The sequence below is a fragment of the Lingula anatina genome, chromosome 8, assembly GCF_051362555.1.
Source record: "Lingula anatina isolate TDL-2025a chromosome 8, LinAna3.0, whole genome shotgun sequence".
NCBI lineage: Eukaryota > Metazoa > Brachiopoda > Lingulata > Lingulida > Lingulidae > Lingula > Lingula anatina.
In genome coordinates this window covers 19,063,489-19,083,290 of record NC_141774.1, presented here as the reverse complement: position 1 = coordinate 19,083,290, position 19,802 = coordinate 19,063,489, and the positions used below count along the sequence as shown (strand labels likewise).

At 37.4% G+C, this 19,802-nt stretch overlaps 1 long non-coding RNA gene across 1 annotated transcript in view; it reads left to right on the top strand.

Annotated features, from left to right (window-relative positions):
- Positions 1–1,327: 1,327 nt before the first annotated feature.
- Positions 1,328–19,802, top strand: part of LOC106165319 (uncharacterized) — a 42,396-nt gene continuing 23,921 nt past the window's right edge. Inside the window, exons 1-2 of the long non-coding RNA XR_015330794.1 lie at positions 1,328–1,403; positions 5,687–5,735. This is a non-coding gene — a long non-coding RNA (uncharacterized LOC106165319). The remainder of the gene's footprint in view (positions 1,404–5,686; positions 5,736–19,802) is intronic.

Genomic DNA, 19,802 nt, shown 5'->3' with positions numbered 1-19,802 from the left:
AGAAAGATAATGCATGTTTGAGACTGATTTTCGTCTGTGGATATAATTTTCGTCAGAAAGACATTAAATCTTTAGGTTTTACGCATGCGCATTAAAAAAAAAATGTAGCTTTAGCCGGTTGAACATAATCAGTAGACATAATAAGGATACAGAGGTCTGGTGACAATTTTTTACTGTAAACCCCCAAAGCTAGGTTTAAAGAATCGGTGACACTGTATTCTGTTTAATTTCGCCGGTGAAGTGGAATATATGTTGCCTATTAACCCACAACAAATAAAATCACAGGGAACATTTCATTATATAAAGAGTTGGTGCACATTTGATATTTGTTCGCCGGTTGAAAGTTCATTGATTTTTGGCTAGAAAAGATTTCTAAAGATTGCGTTTCATTACCATTACAAGAAAACATGTACAAACAGAGGGTGGGCAAGTCATTCGCCTTGGAATGGAAAGCCGGGTTCCCATGTTATTTGTACAGGTTACGATTAGTTGGTGTATTGGGATGAACACTGTAAATAAAATTCATTTGTAAATAATTTTGATCAACATGAGAGAAAATAATGCAGTAAATGGAGATTTGAGATTGATGATAGTTTCACTCAAAAATTGGGAGACGAAATGGATCTATTTTAGGAATAGGTTTTTCAAATGAAAAGCTATAAGTTTATAAACTTTTTAAGAGCACCTGTATAAGACCATATGCCTTGGATAATGCTGGAGAGAGAGAGAGAGAGAGAGAGAGAGAGAGAGAGAGACTTAATTAATTGCGCGGGTATCATTTGATCCATGCAGTCTTATCATATACGAGGACCACAAATTTTTATAATTAGTTCATCGTCACTTTTGATTTTCACACTTTCCCCCCTAAGAATACAGTTCAATTATTCATCGCCATTCTCCATTCATTCTGCATTGCATTCCCGTATACAGCAGATCAAAGCAGTTTCTGAGTCAAAAGTTTTAAGTACCAGTATTGTAATGTGCGTTGTCAATAACAGATGCCTGAGACGCTTTCATAGTAAAAACCTTCATATGTCTAGGCATTCAGTCCGTCAGTTTAATTGATTTTTATCTGGGTAGATATATGAATGTGAAGGTTGTCAAACGTTGCAAACTTTGCTTGAAAGTTATGAAAGTTGTGTTGGCTTTCTACTAAAGCAGGATTGTTCACATTTCACACAAAACGTCAACATCATCTTCAATTTGATTTTAACACCACACGTTTACTAGTCTCTTAGAGCAACCACCCGACCATGACAATTATAAATATAAAGCTTTCTTCTACTTATTTGGTTTTTCTTATTTGGTGGCACCCTCTGTTGTTCAGTCCATTTTCTAGTTGTACGACATTTTTCTTGGAACGGCTTGTTAGGGAAAAAGATAGGACAACCACCGTTCGCCAGGTAAATTTTTACCAGTAATCTGTCAGAACTGTACACACTGTGCAGCGTTCATATTTACATCATTTTTTATTTTAAATTTAAACAGTTATAATTATAAAAGTGTGATTTTCGTCCCTAATGTAAGAAATGAGCTCAATCTACTGATGCTTGTACATATATATACATATATGTTGACAGTTCCGAGCTATATTACCTAATAACTCTTTGACCCCAGGGCCCATAGTATTGTCTATTACAAGATTATACCCTCCGCTTTAATTTTCCATGGACCCACTACATGTAAATCTTAGAGGCACCTAGCTCTGTCATCACGGGATCTACCAAGTGGCTTTCATAGACAGTTGCCGTTGCGTTCAGCTGAATAATCAATGGAGTCGTGAGCATGAGTTTTCCCCTACATGTAGCTCACATCCTTTTTTACCAAGAAGATCCAGGGGTTTAGTTTTTAGGGTTGTAAACGGTTTTTTTTATAGCATTTTAACATCAGTCGTATCCCTTTTACGCATTTTAAGATATCAGAACTTCAATCAAATTACTGATTCAAGTTTGTTTGACACACAGCTATTTTAAGAGTTATGCATTCCCGACATTGTCCATGTTATAATTTATAGGCTTAATATCTCTTTATCTCTTAAAATAAGTTCCATATAACATCTGGTTGTTTAGATTTCTTTTGTATAGATGGATGGAAATTGCTATAAATTACCGCGTTACTCATCAAATAAAATAATACTGTTGAATTCAGCGCTTAATTTTTTTTAAAGAACAAGCACTGTGACGGGTGACACTTCGATACAAAAAGAGGACACTTTATTTGTGCTCAAACGATTTATTGTCTCTACAAAAACTTGTGTGACTGTACGTGCGTATGTATGGTTCAAATCTGTGAAAAAAACTTAAATAACTGACAAAAAAACCTTAGAGCACATTATATATAGATATGAAGAAACGAACAGATAAATAAATATTAATAAAGTGAATACATTAAATAATAAAGAGAAATGCCACACTACATTTGAAATAATCCACGTGTCCACACCCAAATTTTTCTAAGACTTGTAAAAACCACAATATATATATATATATACCCAAAACCAAATTTTAACTCCATACAAATTTAACCCTCAAGTGACCGAGTGGGGTCATTTACGATCCCAGCCATATTATTTAATGTGCCATCTCTTTATTTTTTATTCGAATTTTCTTTCCTTGCATGAGTTTGTCAGTCTATTAATCCTACAGCATGCTTTCAACGCATGTGTAGCGAACATGCAGCAACTATAAACGGATGCTAAACGAATCACTAACGAATCAGAACGAACGTTGAACGACTTTATAGCGCAGCCAACGTTATTGTAGCGCGCCTCTGTCCTGTTCCTAGTGTGTCCCGAGCATGCGTGTCCCGAGCCTAGCATGTATTCATGGTGTGTTGATAAATGGGTCCTATGTAGCTGCATCACTTTTCCACTTTTGTTGAATAACCGCTGCATGGAAAATCTTGACAGACTGCGATTAGAATACGAAACTTCAGTTCTCCAACATTCTCATAACGTCATGGAACTTGCACTCCACCAAGTCTGTGACATCAGGAGCATTCTGGCGAACCATTTCCAGGTTTTACTTAGGACAATGCAGCAGAAGCCCAAGACTATTAAAAAGATTGTAATAGCATGCATAATCTTCCACAACCTTAGTAGGATCCGGCATCCACGAATACAGAACCAGCAGCTTGACGTTGCCGAGAACCTGGATCAAGAGTTTGCTCGTGGTGAGTGGAGAAATGGCCGATATCTAGAGGACACCCGCATCGTCATTGGCAGCAGCAAGACCATAAGGGAAAAAACAGAAATTATCTGAAGCCGGATCTGTTCTATGGCAAGACCACCTCTTTCTTCCCTTTGAAATGATCATTTAAACATAGACTAAATAAGACATTAAATGATACACAGTGGTGCTAAATACCGGTACATTATGTACATGTGATGTTACTGAAATTAAAGTCACAATCAGGATAAAATTTGTTATTTTAGACGGTCTTATTTTCAGTATTTTTATAGCTTGACTTTTATCAAAATTATCTAAAAACAATGGTCGGTTAGAATTGGAAAACAATTACATTGACAGTGTATATCATGTTTATGCTACTCTTTATTATTTTGCTGTTTAATATCACCTTCCCAATGAAGAAAACGATAAAATGTGTATCCAAGAAAACAAATTTCACTGGTTGCTTTTTACATTATCTGAAGTTTTTACACACACTGGACAAAAGAAGTGTCACCCCCTAACTCAGAGTAATGAAAGTAGGCAGATCTTGGGTACTTATAATGCCTGGTCTACTTATTATGTGACTAATGAGTATAAAACCGCTATACCATGGAATTGTATTGTTGGACTTGTACGTGTACAGCAAATATTATTCCTGTCTTCCTCCAATATGGCAAGATACAGGTAATTATCTAACGGCTATAGGTGCAAGTTATTAACCTGAAGAGGCGGAATATAAGCAATGTCAGTATATCGATACAATTGAATTGTTTAGTCAGAACCGTGCAGAGGGTCTGGTCTCAGTATAGAAACACTGGATCAAGAGACAAATTGTCTCTGATGGGTCGTCCAAGAAAAACTACTGGCCGTAAAGACCGACGACTGATTTTGATGTCCAGGTTGTCAAAATTCGACACTGCTTGTCAGTTGACAACACAGTGGAACAATTTCACACATAAAAATGTGTCTGTGATAATTGGTAGGCGTCGGTTACATAGAGTGTACGGCAGGGTAGCAAGACTGAAACCTCTTTTAGCGTTACAAAACAGGCAACGTAGAGTGAACTAGGGACAACAAGATCTGGAACTGGACAGTCCATGACAATTGGTCCTACATATTGTTTTCTGATGATTGTCGCTTTGGTCTTACCTCTGATGGCAGACGGGTACGATGCTAGCGAACTGCTGGTAAAGCATCGAAACCACATGTACTTAATTTTCGAACCCAGAGCAGCATATTCATCATGGAGTGGGGCTGCATCAGCATCCATGGCGTGGGCGAATTGATAGTGGTTGATGAAAACATGAATAACTAGAAATATATCGATGTTTTGGAGTCAAGCTTGCTACCAACTATTACTAACATGTTTGGTGACAGGAATAATCCATTTGTTCACCAGGATGACAATGTTCCTTGTCACAGGACCAGAGCAGTTGATGATTGGTTTGACCAACAGGACATTCGCAGGGTGATGTGGCTTGCCCTCAGTCCGGTTGAAAACATAATAGAAAATGTGTGGAATGATATGTCAAAACTTTGGATAAATGCCCGTCTAACAAGCAGAGAAACTCTGTTATATTCAGTGTTTCATGCTTGGGCCAGCATAAGCCCCGAACGCATCAGACAATTATATGAATCCTTGCTTCGTAGACTGGTACCTATTATTAGGTCACGTGGCTATGCCACTAAGTACTAATTTTGGACTTGAAATTGCATATTTTGGTAGAATGTATATTTTGTTCTCATTTTGTGATTTTTTGTGAAATTTGATGTTAATAAAATGATACCAGGAGCATATCATTCCACAGTCATTTATCTCCCCCATAGTATTGGCTCAGTAGGGGTGACACTTCTTTTGTCCAGTGTGTGTATATAGAGAACGAGTCACGTGATCATTGCTGACTGAGGAACGCTATTTCTGCGCTCAGTGCGTGCTGAATGCACGGGTCGTTCGTTCCCTGCGCCAAAAACCCGTTGTGCATACGTTGGATTTTTTTTACACGTTTGTTCTATATTCGTTCTTCATGCGCCCTTTATACGCAAAATACGCCAACAAAACGCTATGTATTTGCTATTAACTCGCACTTTTCTGGCAAATTATGTCAGAAGTTGGACGCATAGCAGCGCATTTGGCTTACTTTCATGCGCAATGCATGCGTACCTCGTGCGTTCTGTAGGTGTGACCGGGCCTTTACAAGCACCGCTCACACTAATCCACATTTATTAAAGATTTCGAACACATCACTGTGGTCGGAACCGATATCTCCGCCTTCATCATCCGCGGTGGCCCTTGATGTTCTTCTATAACACGTGCAATAAGATATTGCCTCCTGCCAACCACAGGGAATAACAACCCACAAGGAATAACATTGTTCAAAGAAAGCGAAAGTGGTTCATTGGAGCAAGTTGGTTAGGGAAATTTTAAAGAGAAATTATCTCCCTTCGTACATTATTATCCAACGTTCAGCTTTTATTTATTTTCGATCTTAAATAATTTCTATATAATTTTATTTCAGGAGGGCGAAAGGTGATATCAGTAAGACTGCGTTTAGTCCCCGGACACTTGTGAGTATAACCACGGCTGAGAACATCAGACTCCATGTACCCTTTTTATTCTTTCTTTTTTTATTTTTAAATATACAACATTAAATTTGGAGAGAGGGAAAAAGAGAGAGAACGAGAAAAAGAGGGGGAGAAGAGTTTGTCCAACGTAGCAATCGGGCCGTAACTTTTTCTGTAGCCGTCTTTACATGCACAACCAAAAATCTTAAATCTACATAATATAATAAGTAATATTATGCAGTGGCAGATTAAAAGGGGTGGGGTGAGGGGGGTCCTCAGCTCCCCCTTCAATTTCTGTAAAAAAAGTACACCAATGGCCCCCTCTTGGAATTAGAATTTTGACTAACCGAATCATAGTTCTAAACCGGACCAACTGTACTGTCCGTCCTCCAAATTACCAAACTTTTCGGGGCCCTTCAGCAGGCCCCGAACCCCAAGCCAAGGGGGAATAGGGTCGGCTTCTCATCCGCGGATCCCCTTTCACTTAATCCTAGATCCGCCCCTGTTATGCATACTTGTATGGGGGCATAATTGGTTTTGAAGGTGTGAAACAGTTGGCAATTTCAGTACAAAGTTCCATTAACTTTGCTAAATTTGATCTGAAGTTTACAAAGTTTGATAATCTTCGCACTGACATATTCCAGCATCTATGAAGAAAAACATACCATGAACAATTTGTCCCCAAGAGACACCAAAACACCTTGATATATAACAGCCGCAGAGTTAGTCTGTTTAGACAGTAGTTAGTCTTAGTCTGTTTAGACAGTAGTTAGTCTGTTTAGACAGTAGATGATCAGTTTTTACAACGCTTTGAACAATGTAAATAAAAGTAACTTGTAAATTTCTTTGATCAACACGAGAGAGAATTGTGCAGTAAATGGAGATCATATTTGTCAAAAAAAGTAAATAATAATAATAATAATAATAATAATAATAATAATAATAATAATAATTAATAAATAAATGAAACAAAACGACACCTTTTTGCAATGCTATCTGAATTTCATATAAACAGCAATATTGTTTCACATAATTTCAAATCCTAATTTCGGATTTCAAAAGTTCATTTCTTGTGAAAGATCGATTCCCAATGATTTTTCCAAATGTCATTTAAGGATTGAAAAAGTGCTGCGCTTTTTATCTTCGAACATTAGAACTATTGCAGATTAGGATCGAACTCCTGTGGGGCAATCTTGCTGTCATCATTGACGTCCATGTCGTCAAACATGACATCCTTTGCGGCCCTTTTCCCGTTCGTGCAAGTACAGGAATAGACCACGCGATGCGCAAAGACCCATCCATATCTGTCTATTTTTCTTAACAAATAATGCAAACATCTACTTTAATTCGTGTGAACATATTACTTTTCAGGTATTCTCTACCATATACTGTACCAGCTCAGCCAAGATCTTATGTATTCTTTGTCATTATTTTTAAAACTATAATTCATTTTTTCACAATCATTTACTTCTCAATAATAATAATAATATAATAATAATAATAATAATGATTGTTAATATATTTATCATTATTATTATTTCAAAAAAGAACTTGTACAGAAAAGCAAGATAAATACCCGTGTATAAATTATCACAGGACCCTGTGATGGTATGATTGATAGGGAGAGCTTTAAGATACAAATACGTCCACCACGAGCGTTCTTGTATATAGAAGTTTTGGACGTACATCACTGATGTTCAAATTGGCAAGATGATAAGGCAGAACATGCACGTAATGTGCAGTTCACACAAGCAGCAAAGTAAACATAGCTCACCAATATTTCACCTTTATGTCACCCGTTTAAAGTTTAATACATGTACATAAGCACGCTCTTTATATATTGTTGCGGCGTATCATTAAAATGCCATTTCAAGTCTTAAACTTTTAGATGAAATGTTGGCCAAAGTAGAAACACCAATTCCTACATGTACGTTTTATTTCTGAGCTACTGCGGTACAGTCGCGTCGAGTCTTTGAGTATGACGTCAAGAGCAAACAATTTATAGCATCTATATACGGCCAAGCAGAAAAGGTAATTTTAGGTTATACGTCACTTCCGGCCTTCCTTGTTTAGTAAGTTTGAAGCGAGAAGATTTGCATATAAGAGAAAAATGAGTTTATTTTTTCAATTTTGGATCATTTGAAAATTTTTAATAAATTTTAGAAATTAATTTGTTCATCTACTTTTAATTTGATGTGTTATTTTTCATATCAAGGTGACATTTTACTGCCTGAGGCCAGTTTTACATGCCCTCCCCCCTGCTGCATTTTTGTGCTTATTTTGGTCGACTGGCAGCAGCACCTTACGGGTCATGTCATGTCACTGGAAGGCTATACCATTAATGTACCCTGATTTGTCACAGCCAACCTTTCATCAATTGCATCATTGTGCATATTCTAATAGATTTCAGCCCTAATAAAAACGTCGTAGTCTACGTTACCGTCTGGCTGTACGGTTATCAAGAAAGGCAGCCGCCATATTGTATAGACAGACAAAGGGTAGACAACGGTAACTAAGAAACCTTTCTTTTTCATTCATTACGCATGGGTACGATGAAACTCTAGAGTTAGCGAGTGGTCTGACCAGTCGTTAAATATCTATGGTAACAACGACACAATAACGAGAGGGAGAACTAGCGATAGCTTCTTGCAACGGGTCCTGGCAATTAAACCCCAGAGCGGAGATTTTATCCATTAAATGGCTCTTGTGGAGGCGGTGAGGCCATCAGGAGATTAACCGGCTTGCTTTTTAGTGGGGTCGGCCATATTAAGTCCGCAGGTCAGTTCGTCTACAAGTCATCTGTTCTGAATGCGATTAAAGTGATCCGCCAACAAAATATGGTCTACCCCGCTTAAAAACAAGCCCTTTAATCCCCTGACGGTCTCTCCGTATCAACATGCAGTCGCTCCATTAAACGGATAAAATCTCGGCTCCGATGATTAATTGGACCTGCAGGGACGGCGCGTGTGGAGGCGGGGAGACCATCAGGAGACTAGCGGCATCGTCTTCAAGTGGGTCGGCCATATTTAGCCAGCGGATCTGTTAGTCCACAGAGAGAGAGAGAAAGAGAGAGAGAAAGAGAGAGAGAGAGAGAGAGATATTTCATCATACTCTATTTTCGAGCCGCAGTCCGCTCTACATTAACGTTCACATTTGCAGCCAAATATGTTACATTTTCCATATGAACAGTAAGGGGTTCCCTGGAATGGAAATCGTAAATCAATTACTCTCTCTCCCTCTCTCTTTCTCTCTGCTCTATCCCCCTCCTAGGCACACCCCCACCTTCACTGCACACGCATACAAACGAACTGGCACGCACACAAACATGTATCTACAGAATGATTTTCTGACCACCATTTACTGTACGTATCAAATTCTAATAAACAATATAAAATTGGACTTCTAGCTTTGTCGCACATTTATAACTAAAATGTGCGGTATTATTTTTTCCTGTAATGCAAAGTTCGCCTAATACAACACGTGTTGTCAATGTGTTTTGAATGCACTTCCCGATGAAATTCCCCGGTACTAGTAGACCCACCAACGTGCAGTCTGGGCAGAACCCTTTCGATTTGGTGCCACAGCAGTCAGATTCAGCTTCCTGCATTACAGCTGCCAGACCCAACGCAACTAACGCAAAAATGGCAAAAGTAATCATCTTCTAAAATGTGAAATGACAATATGATTTTGACATGAAGACAAAAATTACGGAATTTCAGAGGACAGAGGAGCTAACATCTTTTCTGTCAACAGCTATACTAAACTTTCAGAGGCACGCCGACAATAAAGACTTGACAATTCATACGGTGTTCTCTAAAACTCAGTGTGCAAAAGGGCAATCGGCGTCCTTACATACTATGCAGCATTTTAATAAGATTTCACCGACACAATTTTTTTTTTACCTAAATGATCCTTGATAACTTCTCTCTCAGTCTCGAAATGATTGAAATACGTCCACAGTTTGAGTTATTTATACGGTTTCAACAGCAGTGCAACTAAGTCAAGGCAGCGGCTTTTGAAGTAGTGTAAACAGCTGTATCCTGAAGAGATCAAAACATTTGTAACGGAAATTAAAGGTTTGTACTGGTACAGGTATTTTACAATGATTTACCTAAGTCTGGATTATAATAAAACGACTGGTTCGGCAATGCCTAGAATGATTATTGAGACTGATTTTCATTTGTGGAAATTATTTTCATCACAAAGACAATCTTTAGGTTTTATGAATGTGCATTTTAAAAAATCTTGCTTCATCCGGTTGAACGTAATCATTAGACAAAACATCATCAATTCATCAACGAAACAAAGGATTCAGAGGTCTGGTGATTTTTTTTTACTGAAAACCCCCCAAAAATAGGCGAAAAAAGTGGTGACACTGTATTCTGTTTAGTTGCACCGGTGAAGTGGAACACGTTGCCTGTTAACCTACAACAAATAAAATCACAGGGAACATTTTAGGAGCTGATGCACGTTTGATATTTGTTTGCAGGTTCAAATTCTTGAAAGTTCATTGATTTTTTGATAGAAAAGATTTCTTATGATTGCATTTGATTACCATTACAGGAAAAACGTATAAACAGAGGGTGGTTAAGTCAGTCGCAGTGTAACAGGAATGGACGTCCTACCGGGTAAGAATGAAGTGCGACTCCCATATGATTTGTACAGGTTAGTTGGTGTATTGGGGTAATTAAAATTCATTTGTAAATAATTTCCATCAATATGGGAGAAAATTGTGCAGTGAAAACAGGTTTGAGGTTGGCGGTAGTTTCAATAAAGACTAGAAGACGAAATGGATCTCACCCATAAAGATAAAAAATGAACTAGATGGTGTCGATGGGTAGCCATCGCATATCCCCGCATTTCCCCATAGAGCAGATCTCCTCTATTGACCAATTACCACACACGCACGTACACACGCACGTACGCACACAAATACACACACACCACTGCTTTACCCAAAGGTATTTAAAAATATAAATGTTAAAAAAATATACAATGTTAAAAGAATTTAGAATCAACCAACCCCCAGGGACAGCTCAACCCCCTGTTGCACTAAAATTCAAAAGTTCCCATGCTGGGTATACTAATCACCAAAGTTTCAACTTTCTACCTGCAATGGTCTAGGAGAAAATAGCAGAAATAACAATGTGAAAAGAATTCAGATTCAACCAGCCCCCGGGAACAGCCCAACCCCTTGTTGCACTAAAATTCCAAAGTGTATACATATCCACACCAGTGATGATGTATTTTCCAATTCCCATAGTTTCAATTTCCTATCGCTAACGGTCTAGGAGGAGACAGCAGAAATTACTGTGCCATAAGTATTTAGAATCAAACCCCCCGGGGACAGCTCTACACCCTGTGGCACTAAAATTCCAAAGTGCCCATGCACCTCCTTGATGATGGGTATACAAATCACAAAATTTTCGACTTCCTTATTCTAATAGTCTATATACCCTAGGTTCTAGATTCCGGTATTGCCAGCTCAATCTTGATTTCATATATAACCCATATCAGCAATACCAGGCTCTAGCGAACACCGTCAATTCGTGGGCGTTCTTCTTCAAAATTTTGCCTGGGGCGCTTCCATATTTGGAAGTCACAAGTCCAGTACGTCACAGCTTTGTCCCCCTGGAGCTCCCATATTTGGAAGTCATGTCTCGTACGTAACAGCTTTGCCCGCCTGGAGCTGCCTTTCCCGCCTTGCGCTGATGTTATTTCGTGCGGACGAGACAAAAAGCAAAGTGGCTGACGCGGAGTTTGAAGTTTTAACTAAGAATATCTTGCCAGCAGTCAAAGGTCAGTACCACAACACAAGCAACATTCTGCTTTAAAAACTGATTTTGGTGTAGTCATTGCGCAGCCCTTATAGTGGTATCGGGCATAAAGTGTAGCTGTCAAACTTGGCACACGGCAAGCCCGTGTATTGTGTTTATATAAGAGCAAATGTTCTTTGATAAGCAAAAAATACAAAAACATTGGATATACCTTTTTCTTTTAGAAACATATTATTTATTTTTCACTTTGCATATCTTCAATGCAGTAAATAAAATTAAATAAAGCAGAATTAAATCTGTTTTTCGTTTCATTTTGGTCTGGTGACATTTAACTGCAGTTTCACTGCGGAGCAGTTCTATTTGATTGACGGAAATCTAACATGGCAACTGTTCGTCAGAGCTAGTAAAAGTGACTCCATCACAAGATATATTTAATACTTAACACGTTGCTCTGACACTCAGGGTAATGGTCTAGCCCCATAGAGCCCGTCACCGCATATGTGCGGTTCAATTATCGCTTACCCCAAAAGCCCAGAACTGCATATGTGCGTATCTTGGAAAGATCGTCTTCTGTACTGTTTTGTATCGTGAGTCATGAAATGATACATAGTTTAACATCCGGGTATGTTTCTTGTCTCTCATTGCCACCATTTTTAAAGGCGATAGAAATATATATGAGCGAGAAAACGGCGATTTTCAAGACTTAGTTGGAGAAAGTAAAATCAAAATGGCGGCTCCTCGCTACGGTAGGGACTTGCGAAGGGATACTGTTATTGAAATGATTGAAAACCCGGACTTTGATGAGAAGTTTTCGTGTGACAGTGACATAGACAGTGACGATGATATTCATTTATTTATGATATAAAGGACGATAGAAATATATATGAGCGAGAAATCGGCGATTTTCTAGACTTAGCTGGAGAAAGTAAAATCACTACGGAAGTGGCCTGCGAATGGATACTGTTATTGAAATGCTTGAAAACTACGACACTGATCAGGTGTTTTCGAGGGACAATGATATAGACATTGGGGCTGATATTCCTTTATTCATGATATAAGTTTTAAAGATGTTTTTGTCATAGATGGTGTTAAAATTTGACTTCAATTCAGCTCTGGCTACGATGTTCAGGTGAGCTGAAAAGCTGGCTCAAGTAGATATACCTGATAGCAAAACGAGCATAACTTGTAAATTAATGGAGATATCTTGCTGAAATTTCCTGGATTGAAAGTTACTATAATTGACATCATCTCTGTGAATTTTCAAACAAATGTATGGAGAAATAAAAAATTGATGTGCATAAGAAAAATCAACTTTGTTTTATTTCATCCATTACCAAATGAAAATGTAGTTTTTAACCGGCCATAACTCTTGATGCTGCATGTTGAATTTAAATGTAATTCTATTTTCGTTTAGCTTGAAATATTGGCTTTTTAAAAATGTATACTTTGTATGGGTAATAAAGGCAAACAAATAAATTATGGGCAATTTACTGAAGTGACCCGGCTTTTCAAGGCTAGCTCACAGAATTTATTGGGCACAGCAGAACTTTATGGGTCAGCATTAACTGGATCCTATGGGGCTAGGGCAGATGGCAGAAATTACATTGTCTGAAGAATTTAGGATCAACCACCCCCAGGGTACAGCCCAACCCCCGGTGGCACTAAAATTCCAAAGTGCCCATGCATATCCCTGATGATGGGTAAATTATTCACCAAAGTTTCAGTTTCTTTACTCTGATGGTCTAGAAGGAGATAGCAGAAATTTCAATGTGATAAAAATTTAGAATCAACCACCCCCGGGGACAGCCCTGTGGCACTAAAATTCCAATGTGTCCATGCACAACCCTAAAGATGGGTTTACCAATTCCCAAAGTTTCAACTTCCTAACTGCAGGAGAAGATAGAGGAGATAGGAGGAGATAGCGGAAATTACTAACACACAGACTCACGGACGCACAGACGCACGGACGCACAGACGCACGGACGGGCGGGATAACATGATCCCCGACTTTTGTCCCAAAAGTGCAGGGATAAAACAATAAGAGTTAAAACACTCATTACAACAAGGCAGTTCTATAAAGAACTATGGGAGACTAAAAATTGCAGTTTAAATACATAAAATCTCTTCTTAATCCTAAGAAAAGGCTACAGGCTTTAGCAGTGCTAAAAATCATTTTCGGATCTTCAATCGGGAAAAGAAATTTGCTTTATTCATCCAATAAATCAAAATCCGGTTTAAAACATTTAGCAGTTCTAGTTAAATCAGTACGATGATCATAAGAAAATGGACAATTAATTAAGAATTTAATCGCGCCCTCAACGCAACCTGATTCACAGAGTACACACGTTCTCTCCAGGATTGGACGTTTTTCAAACCGTCCAGTTTCATACCGTCCAGTTGGAAAGATAAAAGTTTATAAACTTCCCAAGACTACCGGTATGAGACAATATTTCTTGGATACTGCTGGAGAGAGAAAGAGAGAGAGAGAGAGAGAGAGGTTATCTTAAATGCACGGGTTTCATTTGATAAAAGTAGCCCTGTGATGTACGAGTACGAATTAAATTTTATTAGTAGTTCATCTTAACTTTTAATTTATACATATTTCCCCTAAGGATGTATTTCAATTATTTACACAGTTTTCCATTCATTATGCATTGCATTCCCGTGTACAGTATTTTCTGAATCAAAAGTTGTTAGTACCAGTATTATTATTTTTTTATTTATTTATTTATTTTTTTTATTGAATACATCAAGAAAACATGACAATACAAATACAAACAAACAGACACTCGCTCACACACTCACGCATAAGAGATGTTATACACTAACACTTTTTAGTTAATAACATCGTCGTACGCTAAATCTTCAAATTGAAAATAACTTAATTATATTTGAATTGTACTGACAAATTGACTTATCTGTTTTCACCAGATATCTAAGCGATGAAATCAAACCTCCTAATGTTGGTTTACCCTGTGAACATCTTCTTAAATAAATATAAAATTTAAATTGCAACATAATGAGATTAATAATTGGAGAGAGGCTCGTAGAGCCGACTAAGCAATTCTTTTTTGAGACAGGTAGAGTAACTTGAGTATTAGATAATATATATTCTACCAAGTCGGTCAATAATTTTTGGGTAACCGCACAATTCCAGAATAAATGCTCAGTTGTTTCTTCAGCTCCTTTGCAAAGGGAACATATACTGCTGTCGACCATTTTATATTTGAAAAGCAGTGAGTTTGTGGTAAGGATATTATGATTAATTCGAAATTGGAACCAGTGAAGCTTTGAATCTTTTGTTATTGTGAAAGGAAGTTCGAAAATCTTCGGGCATTCATTTTCCTCCAAATTTAACAACTCCTTCCATTTATTCATACCTTTTGACATCTCAAGAACACCTACTTTACTTAAAGTTTTATAATAAATCTTTGAGCCTTTTGAACAACCTGAGAGCAACATTATATGATCAGGAATTAAAGGAGTGGCAATTTTACTTAATTTTTCAGGAATACCACCAAGCCATTCTTTTATGGCTGAGATAATTCCATGGTATTCGACAAAATTTGTGTCAATACCGTGGATATCCCTGAACGCAGTGAAGTCATAGAACTCTCCAGAGTCCAGGGCCGGCTTTCACGAAACGTTTCGCAGTTTGCGCATTCGCTATGGTTTGCGCAATTGCGCTAATTTTTTTTAGCGTAGCTTTCTCGAAACCTTTCGCAATTTTTTTCGCTGTTAGCGCACGACGTCGTGCCCGGAAGTAAATATTGTAATCTCGAAACACTGCTCTTCGGGCCGCGGAGGCAAGAAATATGACAACAAATGCTCGTGCTCTGGATGTATAGAACGCCGTTTGTAGGCCTACAAAAATGATGAAAGTATCATTTTGATAAGATTTTTTTTTTTGGGGGGGGGGGGAGGTGCTAACATTATTTTGAGATCGTCCCTTTCAACATTTGAGAGAAAAGTATTTTTTACAAAGTCGTTTCATCATTTTGCTTGTCGAGTCTTATCGTTTTGAGATACCGACATACTCTGTATAGAAACCAACATAAAATATATAAAAAATATTTCAAAAATACATAAAAAGTAAAGGAGTCTTATTAAACATAAAAATTAGTGATGGTTGACGTGAATGCATATATCGTCTAAGACCCCATTCCCAGAGATTAGATCGATCCAACTAGATCGACCTAACTCCCTGGGGGTTCACGCTAAATAGCTGTCAGCCGAGCGGGCACAAAAGTTATTTACCCCCTTACAGCTTGTAGTAGGCGGGACGGACATTTAAGCCGGATTATCTGACAGTAATCTAGTGAGACTCCCCACGGGGATAGATCGATCTAAAATCTATGGGAATGCACCCCAAATTCACCTGGGGCTCGCCAATGGCCGTCCCGCAACCGCCTGATATGAGAGTCTCCATAGAGGAGAATAATCGGCCCACCTTGCTTTCCAGACATGGTTAGAGTGATGGATACACTTGCACTTGCTTTTATTCGGACACTTGGGTTGCAAACATTATAACTATCCCATTATCTTTGATCTTATGAACACCTGTCCCCATCTTTTCATTTAAATACTGATATTGTTATTACTAATATCTTTCTTTCATCAAGATAACACTGCCATATAAGAGCACTGCTACTGTATTTAATCAAATTCCAACACTACATTTGGATCTATAAATAACATAAGTGATGCTAGAGTTATTAAATAAAACATCTTACAAAATTTCTGGTTATATTTTGGCTAATAAACAACATTTCAACAAGATATTTACTCCCGTCCCAAAGTTTTCTCATATTAGAAAATTAACCAAGTTTTGACAGAAAAGTAACACCGACTAATGCTATTGGTATGCATAGTCGGGCGTGAATTGTCAATAAACAATTGTTTTATTATTTTTACATCTGATTTTTCTGTATGCTTATGGCCGTTCTTCATTCAATTATTCTAAAAACGGAGTAGGGTAAAACCATGGATTTTTATAGACAAAAATGACTGATAGTTATATAAACTTTATTTATTGAAATAACCGCATTCAGTGCAGAGTCCGTTCTCCGCACTAAAGGCAACCTGGCTATATTGATGTTTACTGTATACTTATGAACATTCTTTTTCCTTTTTTTCATTTTGGAAGACTAGTATACAATAGTAAACATCGTTTTACGTGGTTTTCAATGCAATAAATGAGACAATCGAGTCTGGTTCACCGTCTTGAAAACGTCTACAGACCCGCGTTCATTACGTTTTTTTTTTCCAATAAAGCACCATCGTTACATTTCTAACTATTATCTGATTTTACACTTCTTTCAACGCTTGTGGACGGTATTTATAGCTTGTGGACTGTTGTGTGGACGGTAATATTAGTCCTTGTGGACGGTAGTGGTCGGTTGTGGACAGTAATTAGGTACACCGGGTACATGTAAATTCGCCTATTTTCGTTTAGAACGACAAGAAAAGCTACGCGAACGCCAAAGTACGCTTGCGAAAAGTCTTAGCGACAGGGTCCGACCTGTACCAAATATCTTGCGCAAATAGCGCATTATTTTGCGCAAAATTACATTGCGAAACGTTCGTGAAAGGGTCTGTTCGCAAAAAGGGACTTTGCGCAATTGCGCAAACTGCGAAACGTTTCGTGAAAGCCGCTCCAGGAGTAGATCATTAACAAATCTAATGTTTTTGTCATACCACGATGTATAGAAGACAGGTTTATTTCCAATAAGTATATTTTCATTTAGAAAGAGTGGAATGTTACCAAAATCCTTGATTTTATTGGCCATTATTGTACCACAGAGTTCTTTCCAGGCTGCTAAGGCATCAATCCAGAATCTATTTTTTATGTTTTTCAAGATTTTTGAGATATATTCTGTACCACATGTGATTAGTTTTTCAGTGTCTGCATATTTAGATATAATATTTTTCCATGCTTTATTTTCGAACATAAGTCTTCTTACCCACGGAATTTTTAACGATTTTATAAAATGCCTCACGCTTACCATCTTCAAGCCCCCAGCTTTATAATTTCTTATAATGATATTTCTTTTAATTTCATCAGGTTTATTATTCCAAAGAAAAGAAAAAAAAACATCATTATAATGTGCGTTTTCAATGACAGATGTACATGTATGAGATTCAAATTGTTGTTTTTCTTTTTATCAAGAGCTTGTAAAATATGTGGGTATTACCTCCAATATTTCTGTGACTGTCAGTCACCATCACCATGCCCCTAATCACAGGCCTTGTGATGTAACTGTTACATCCTCCCCCGGGGCTCCTCTGCATTCCTCTGGAGCACCTTGAGATAGATAGCTGGTAAATCATACCCCCCCCCCCCACCCTTTCGCAAGGTTATTTTCCCAGTAATCTGTCTAAATTGTTCACATTTTCAGCATTAATATTTACATCAGTATATATATATATATATATATATATATATATATATATATATATATATATATATATATATATATATATATATATATATATATATATATATATAAAATTTTGAACAGTTATAATTATAAAAGTATGATGTTCGTCGCTAATATAAAAATTAAGATCAATCTACTGGTGCCTATATGTTGGCTACAGGCCCCATGGTATAGTCTATTACAAAATTGTACCCTCCGCTTTATTTGTTCATGGGCCTACTATATGTCTATTTAAGAGGCACCTCTGTTATCACGGGATCAACCAAGTGACTTTCACAGACAGTCGCCGTTGCTGACAGCTGAATAATCAATGAGCGTGTAGAAGAAATATTCCATCTGTATGAATCATAATGGGGAACCAGTAGGTATGTCTAGGTCTTTGTATATAAGTCAGTTTTACCAGTATTTTACATACTTTGAATGCATAAATATACAAACTGGGCCCTTAATTTGGGATATTTCAGTTTAAACTAGGTAAAGGTAGGCACATAAGGAGGCTGGGCGAATCAGTCACAGCGCAGTCGGCAGCGTACACGGCTGCTTAAAATAACCATATCTCTCAACAACCATGGTAAGGGGCAGTTTAAAACTCGGATGACGCACGTCACTTCTCCAAAACAACTACCTGACCCGGTGTTAGGTCTGCTTCCTCAATAATATTTCATTTCTCTTCACTTAAAATTCGTTTAAATAATGCTTAGACGGGAAAGACCATTGATCTCTATCCTTTACCAACTACGCCACAGATTAAACTTGAATTGGCCCTGTGGTCAAAGAGTTATTAGGTACCATAACTGGGAACAGCCAACATACATGCACCAGAAGTGACGAATATCATACTGTTATAATTATACTTCAAAATTTGAATAAAAAATATATGATGTAAATATCAACGCTGCATAATGTGTACAATGTTGTGACCGAGGCTTTAGACAGATTACGGAAAAAATTATATTGCGAACGGGTATTGTCCTATTTTTTTCCCTTGCAACCCGTTCCCAGAAAAAAGTCGTGCAACGATAAAATGGACTGGAAAACAGATGGTGGCACCGAAGTAGAAACACCAAATAAGTAAAAGAAAGGTTTATATTTACTCTCGTGGCCGGGTGGTTGCTCTAGTTAATGCGTGGTGTTAAAATCAAATTGAAGATGATGTTGACGTTTTGTGTTAAATGTGAACAATTCTGCTTCTTTAGTAGAAAGCCAACACAACTTTTATAACTTTTAAGCACAGTTTGACAACCTTCATATTCATATATCCACCCAAATAAAATTTATACTGACGGACTGAATGCCTAGACATATGAGGGTTTTACTATGAAAGCGTCTCGTACGTCTGATATTGAAAACGCACATTACAATACTGGTGCTAAAAACTTTTGATTCAGAAACTACTTTGATCTACTGTTTACGGGAATGCAATGTAGAATGAATGAAGAATCGTGATGGATAATTGAAATATATCCTCAGGGGGAAAGTGTGTAAATAAACTACTTTTAAAATTAACTACTTTAAAAATTAACTACTTTAAAAAAACAGTCTTCTCGTATATCATAGGACTACTTGTATCAAATGAAACCCGCGCAATTAAGATAACCTCTCTCTCTCTCTCCACAGTAGTATCCAAGGTATATGGTCTCATGCCGGTAGTCTTGAAAAGTTTATAAACTTATAGCTTTTTAATTCAAAAATAAATATTCCTAAAATAGATCCATTTCGTTTTTCAATTTTTCATTAAACTATCGTCAATCTCAAATCCCCATTCACTGTACAAGTGTCTCTCGTGTTTATCAAAATTATTTTAAAATTAATCTTATTTACAGAGTTAAAAGTGTGTTAAACAATGTAAAAAA